The sequence below is a fragment of the Pseudonaja textilis genome, chromosome 3 (genome assembly GCF_049901715.1).
Source record: "Pseudonaja textilis isolate UNSWEBS1 chromosome 3, rPseTex1.2, whole genome shotgun sequence".
NCBI classification, from domain to species: domain Eukaryota; kingdom Metazoa; phylum Chordata; class Lepidosauria; order Squamata; family Elapidae; genus Pseudonaja; species Pseudonaja textilis.
Window position 1 is genome coordinate 191965610 of NC_141992.1, and position 6000 is coordinate 191971609.

A 6000-nucleotide genomic window follows, 5' to 3' on the forward strand; every position below is an offset into this window, starting at 1 on the left:
AAAAAATGCATACATCTTAAGGCTGCACAGATCCTTCCGAAGAGGTTCTTCAAAAGAGAGAGGATTGCATAAGAAGTACCAGATCATGAAAGCAGCTTCTTTGTTTTTCAGGCTCGTGTATTTGTTTCAAAAGTTTCTCCTTAGCTTTCTCTGCATGTCTGGGTACAGTTGTAAAAATTGAGGCTGGTCACATGGTGGCTCAACTTTTAATTGCAATGACTTAAAACCAAAATTGTAGACTCCATTATGGTCATAAGTCAAGAACCATTTGTAAGCAGACTCAGGTGTTGATTTCCTCAGAAGATGCCCATTCCCATATATTTACAGCTCGTTGACTTCCAGAAGTTAAATCCTGACTGGCTCAAGGTTGATTCAGTCTTCCATCCTTCTGAAGTCAGTAAAATGAGGACTCAGATTGTTGGTGGCAAGATGTTGACTCTGTACACTGCTTAAAGAGGGCTGGAAAGCACTATGAAGTGTTATATAAGTCTAAGTGCTATTATTTTAGCTATAACTCCTTTTTCTAAGACCAATATTGCAAAGATGCTGAATGTCTGTATGTCAATATGGTTAAACTTCTGTCTTGGAATCATAGAATCATAGAACTGGAAGGGACCTTGGAGATCTTCTAGTCCCATGATGGTGAACTTATGGCACGTGTTCCACAGGTGGCACGCAGAGCTATTTGTGTCAGCACGCGAGCTACAGGCAAACTTACCTCACTACACATGTGCACGCCTCACAGCTGATTTTTGGCTGGTTTGAGGCCTTTTTTGGCCCCCCAGAGGCTTTAGGAAGGCTTCTGCAGGCTTTTTAGGACAAAAACTAGGCCTGTTTTGTCACTTCCTGTTTTTCCAGAAATACCGGAAGTGATGAAAGAGGTCTAGTTTTCGGCCTGAAAAGCCTGCAGAAGCCTTCCTAAAGGAGGCCAAAAAAGGCCTCAAACTGGCTGAGAATCAGCTGTGAGGTACAGTCCAGGTAAGGGGGCAGCAGGGGTGGGTGGGGATTACGCGCACATGTATGGGGGCGTGGAGGGTGCACATTGCCTTCTGGGTGCTGGCACGCAAGCACAAGCATGCAAGCACACACACAATTTTTGGTACAGGAACCCAAAAAGTTTAGCCACCACTGTTCTAGTCCAAGTATCTGTCCAAGATGGTAGAACTTACACCATCCCAGTCAAATGGTTGTCCTTTTTTTTCCCCTAGAAAAGCTGTTTCACTGATTAATCATTCTCACGGTCAGAAAATTTCTCCTTACTTCTAGCGTAGATTTCTTTTTAAAGTATCTGCCTATTGCTTCTTGTTCTACCCCAAGATGCTTTGGAGAATAAGTTGACCCCTTCTGCCTTGTGACAGCATCTCAAGTACCGAAAGACAGCTATCATGTCACCCCTAAGCCTTTTCTTCATTATGCTAAACATAATTAGTTCTCTTAACCATTCATTGTGCAACTTAGTCTCCAGATCCCTTATCATCGTCTGTTGTTCTTCTCTGCATTCTTTCTCAAATCTCACCATCTTTTTTATAACAGCATTCTGTCTCAACCCAGTACAGCTAAGACCTATGTTGACTTTCCTCCCTTTTTTTGCAATAAACCCATATTGATGGTCATGTTCACCACAAGCCTAATTATGTCAACTAATGCTGAGATGTTATCACTGAAAACTGTTTTAAAAAACAGTCTACAGGAAAGCCTGGATAAAATAAGTTAGATTTTAGATTTCACGACTCAACAGGAAAAGCTGTAGCTCAACAACAGATTAATTTTCCATTAATATATATATATCAGTGCGGTCCTTGGTGCTCTCTGAGTTTGATTGTCTTCTTGCAGACGTTCCATTACCCAACTAGATAATATCATCAATGCTAATAACCAGGGGTGGGCTTTAAAAAATTTAGCAACTGGTTCTCTGCCTGGTTGCTGGGTGGGCATGGCAATGGTGGGTGTGGCCTAGTTGGTCTCCTGCACCATGGCGGGGGGTTCATTTTTGCTGTCCCCAGGCTCCGGAGGCTTTCCTCGAACCTCCGGGAAGACAAAAATGGCCTCCCTGGGCTCCTGAGGTTTTGTGGAGGCTGGAAACAGGCCTGTTTCTGGCCTACTGGAACTTCTGGGAGGCCCGTTTTTCCCTTCCCTGGCCTCCGGAGGCTTTCCTTGAGTCTCTGGGATGCCTGTTTCCCCCCTCCACATGCTCCAGAGGTTCTCTGGAGTCCAGAAATGAGCCTATTTAAGGCCTTTGGTACCCCCCGGAGGCCCATTTTTCATCCTCCCAGAGCCTCCGTGCAGGCCCTGCAGTTACCTGGGATTCAAAATGGGCCACATGGAGACTTTTGGAAGGGATGGAGTGGGATGAGCAGGGCCAGTCAGTCATTGCAACTACCGGTTCAGCAAAGCAGATGTAAAATTAGTATCCAGTTTGCCCAAACTGGTGCAAACCAGTAACAGCCGGCCCCTGCTAATAGGGAGTGGCGGGGTTGCTCTCATTTTATATGCTAGTAGTTTGACATGGCCAAGCCAGCGATCTCTACACTGGCTTGGGCATGTCATGAGGATGGCTGATGGATGGATTACAAAATACCTCCTGTATGGAGAATTAGTGCAGGGAAAGCGCCCTAGAGGGAGAGCACAGCTGCAATATAAGGATATCTGAAAGAAGGATCTAAAGGCCTTTGGTATGATGACCTGGGTTGTGTCACAAAAATAACAAAGTCACAAAAGTAGATAAATTCCCTTTAATGCCTCCAAGTTGGCCCACAATGTCCAGTTATCCTTGGCTGGAGATCAAACTCTTCCAGAAACAGTCTACAAAGGGAAGAAATGCAGTCTGTAAACAAAGTACAGATAAATTACAAATAAAAAAAAACCAACATAAACTACGCTGAAGTAATTAACACAACAGGTTAATAAATTGCAGACTTCCAAAAGATAACGAAACACACACACAGTTGGGAGGACGGCAAAACCCAGATAATCCTTGACAAAGACAATGCACGCTTTGCTTCCAGCAAGGTGCTGTGTGCAAATGCCCTTCTTAGGTCCTGTTCTCCCAGCTGCAACTAAGACTGAAGACTGAAGGATGTGAAGTTTGCTAGGCCAAGTTTGCTTTGTCAGTATTGGTGGAAGTGGTTGGGTATTATGGAAGTTGTGTTCTACAGCATCTGAAAAACCCAAGGTCAGGAAATATGCTATTGTCAAGGATAAAGAATTGATCTGGTGATCCAGTATACTTGTTGCTGTATCTGAGCAGGGTTCAATAGAAGACCATTGCATTGGCGACCTCACCAGAGGCTTACCTGCAGGAACATGTTGGCACCTCATTTAAAAATAAGGAGCCCTCTAGCACTTCAGCTGTTACCAGGAATGGAGCCATCTTCCTCTGATTGCACTTTTGTTATTTTCTCCATTAATAATCAGGATGTTTGTCTTTCGGCCCTTGGGTTGTAGTTAACAAAGTTTTGTTTTATTTAATTTATTTGCCAATCACTTGCAAGATAATAGGTATAAGTATAAACATGAGTAAGAATACAAGAAATAGGTACAAATAAATGGGGACAATAGACAGGGGCGGTAGGCATGATTGTGCGCTTTTGCACGCCCCTTACAGACCTCTTAAGAATGGGGTGAGGTCAATAGTGGATATTTTGAGGTTAAAGAAATGTGGGTTAGAGGACATAACAACAGAGTCAGGTAGTGCATTCCAGGCATTGACCACTCTGTTGCTGAAGTTGTACTTTCTGCAATCAAGTTTGAAGTGGTTTACATTGTGTTTGTATCCGTTGTGTGCTCTTGTATTGTTCTGGTTGAAGCTGAAGGAGTCACTGTACATTGTAGCAGATAATTTTGTGTGCTACGCTTAAGTCCAACCATAGGCAGCATAGTTCAAGGTTGTCCAAGCCCAAAATTTCAACCCTGGTGGTATACAGTATTTTGTTGCGAGTAGAGCAGTGTAGTACTCTTCTCGTGAAATACTTCTGGACACTCTCAGTTGTATTAATGTCCGATATACAGTGTGGATTCCAGACAGGTGATCTGTATTCGAGTATCGGTCTAGCAAAAGTTCTGTATGCCCTAGTTAGCAATTCTATATTTCCGGAGGAGAAGCTTCATAAGATTAAACTTACCAATATACTTCTCAAAGTCAAACTGACTTTGAGAAATAGATCACAAACTTCAACTATTTGTGCAGGATCACAATGAAGTGATATTATAATGTCCTTGTGATCCAATCTTTGATGTCCTTGGAAAGTGCCAGGAGTTTTGGCCAGCATGCGGAAAGAACAGAAATATCCTAGGAAATAAATCCTAAATCAAACAAATGCTTTGCTAGAACAACATTTGAGCATGGACTTGCATTCAACAAAAGCTATCCGGCCTCATTTATGTAATCTGGGTAAGAATTGAAAGATTTATGAATTTATCTCCAGCTTTTTCTTCCTTTTTTAAAAAAAATAAAGTATATTAAGTAAGTGAACTTGATTTCTATCTATGCCATATAACTGAAAGATTTATGAATTTATCTCCAGCTTTTTCTTCCTTTTTAAAAAAGTTAAAGTATATTAAGGAAGTGAACTTGATTTCTATCTATGCCATATAATCATTATTATCATATTACAGGGAAAACAGTGTCCTAGCTCTACATCAGAGGCAGATCTATATTCATCCTCTTTTTATGACGCCTGTTATCCCTTGTGGGGTGGAGTCTGGTAAACTGAATGAAGCTGAGTGTTTACTGGCCGAATGCGGATGTTTTTTTTCAGCAGATATATTGTTTGCCCAGAGAGAGAAATATCTGCCTCTACCTAGGATTGAACTCACGCCTCCACCTCTAGACCACCATGTCACTCAGAGGCAGACCTACATTCTTGTAAAAAAAAGAAAATTTTACCAAAAATAGAAAGTTGATTTATTGAAAAGAGATCTTCTTTTCCAGCAGGACAAAGGCACTATCCCTTTTAAAATCTATTTGGTGACTCTTTGATCCTTTAAACAAACAACAAGGAAACTGGACAATGATATTTTATGAGGAATTGAAGAGGGACCAAACAAGGTTGACCATCATCAAATATTCTTTTTTATGCACACTTTGAAAATAGTATTGCAAGATTACACAAGGCCCCTTGTGTTATTTGACTCACTTCCATATAATCACTGTGAATCAAGTTTGGCTCTATTTTTTTAGAATAATTGAAAAAATATTTCAAAATATATTCAGTTGTTCTATATCCAAGTTGGGCACCGGGTATCCTATTCCTGTGTTATTTTTTTGTTTGTATGGTTGATATAATGGACTGGTTTTTCCACATTTGTATGCTAGCGTGTTGTTCAGTTGCTAAGTCATGTCTGACTCTACATGACTCCATGGGCCATAGCCAGAGGTGGGATTCAAATTTTGTAACAACAGGTTCTGTGGGTGTGGCCTCTCATGACTGTGGGGATGCTGCAACAGTTGTAAGTGTGAAAAATGGTCATAAGTCACTTTTTTCAGTGCCAATGTAACTTTAAATGGTCATTCCACACAAGCAAAGTACCAGCAAAGGAGGGGAACAAAACTCCAGAGAAGTTCCTGAGACAGGAAGTCTAGTCCTGCCAAGAATGTAATAAGAGTTAACTGAGAGGCAGTTTCTGTAAGCAACACCAGAATGTTTCCTTCCTGTCTTCCTTGCAGGATTAGGCCAATAATTTCTTCTAACAACCGGTTCTCCGAACTGCTTAGAATGTTAACAACCGGTTCTAGCGAATAGGTGCGAACTGGTAGAATCCCACCCCTGGCCATAGCATGCCAGGCCCCTCCTGTCCTCTACTGTCCTTCGGAGTTTGCCCAAATTCAAGTTCATTGCATCAATGACACTATCTAACCATCTCCACTTCGGCTGTCTCCTTTTCCTTTCCTTTACCTTCCATCTTTCCCAACATTGAGGTCTTTGCGGAAGAGTCCTTGTCTCTTCATTTGGTCATCAAAGGATTTGAGCTTCAGCTTCAGGATCTGTCCTTCCAAAGGAC